The 1,534-nt window shown below is 37.3% G+C and overlaps 1 pseudogene; it reads right to left on the reverse strand.

The window, feature by feature from the left end:
* Positions 1-408: 408 nt before the first annotated feature.
* LOC102757658 lies at positions 409-588 on the reverse strand (annotated as a pseudogene).
* Positions 589-1,534: the final 946 nt, after the last annotated feature.

Raw genomic sequence — 1,534 nt, forward strand, 5'->3', positions numbered from 1 at the left:
AGTCAAGGGTGATATTAAATGCTGGTCATCTATCCTTACATGCATGCATTCATCCATGCACCCATTCATTCGTTCTCTTGTTCATTTAACATTCATTGAACACCTATAGTGCATCAGTACTGTGCTATGGCTGAGAAACACATGGGAAAAACACAATTCCTTGCCACACTGAGGATGACATATTACAGAAGGAAAGTTCAATGTTGTTTTTCTTAAAGGTCTCACACATTTATTACTGAACCAACCTACTACTGCTGACAGAAAATCAACAGAGCAAAAGCATGAGTCCAATAATTTCCCAATTAAAATGCCCAACTGTCCAGACAGTAGTGATCTTTTCAATCATTTAAAGATGCAGGCAACCTGGATACTGCACAAATATGCGAGCCATCTCTCATGTGGGATTCCTCATAGACCCAGTTTGGCTCTTCTCCAATGTCTCCCCTTCGAGCTGTACCTGATTTCATTACCAGTTTTCATCTGAAACCACTGGGGAATGAGCCTATTCTGATTTTGTTTCTTGGCCAGGAACCTCTTGATTCTGAAAGTCTTGTGGGAAGACATAGTGAAGGAGAATCAAACGCATGCACCTCGATGGCAGAGAAAAAGAGAGAAGGAATGAAAGCTCAGTGTTTTAAGACCCATACTTTTGTCCCTGTGCTGGGCCCAGGAGGAGAAACTGATGCTTCATGGGACAATTGTTATGGAAAGACAGGAAATTAGCAAGTCAGGAGGAAACTGAAGGGATTGTCAAAGGCAAGCCTGAATGAGAGAGGGCCTTTTTAATTTTAAAGGGGGTATTAAAAAGGGGAAAGAGAAGGCAGAAGCCTTTGGGTTAACAAATTTGACACAAATATCATCTGGACACTTCTCACTGGTTTACAATGGAGATGTTGCTACACTGAGTCTATCAATTTTTGAAGCTTGGGATGAATTTTTTAAAGTTGACAGCACTTTTCATAATGATAATTTCTCTCCAAGGATCTGAATTTTTCCCCCTCCCAGAACTTTGAGTACAAGGGATCCTTCAAGAAAATGCACCATATTCATCCTTTTGTTCCAGTTCCTTTTACCCACTAAAGAAACTACAGACTCCTCCCCTTCTCTCAGCCTTCAAACTCCAATCAATGTACCCCTAATCAGAGAAGCACATTAGGTAACAGATGCCAGGATACCTTGGCATCACACGTGTGGCCATACTACCACATTAAAGCAAATAGATAAAGAGCAGTGAATACAAATCAATTCAGATATTTAGATAGAAAACAAAACACAGGCAAAAGTAATAAAACCAGAAATCTAAAAATCAAAAGAAGAAAATTATGACATATTGACTATTAAAGGGGAAAACAAGTTAACACTGAAAAAGCTAAGTAAAAAAAATTTAAGAATGAACTTTGAAAAAAACTTAAAACTTAAGTAAACTTAACATAAATAAACTTGAAAAATGAAACAAATTAAAACCACAAGAATCAAGAAGAATAGTGACAAGCTAAATTAATAATAAAACTTTTAAAAGAAGTAGGTTTTAAAA

This window comes from Myotis davidii, unplaced genomic scaffold, assembly GCF_000327345.1.
Source record: "Myotis davidii unplaced genomic scaffold, ASM32734v1 scaffold271, whole genome shotgun sequence".
Classification (NCBI taxonomy): domain Eukaryota; kingdom Metazoa; phylum Chordata; class Mammalia; order Chiroptera; family Vespertilionidae; genus Myotis; species Myotis davidii.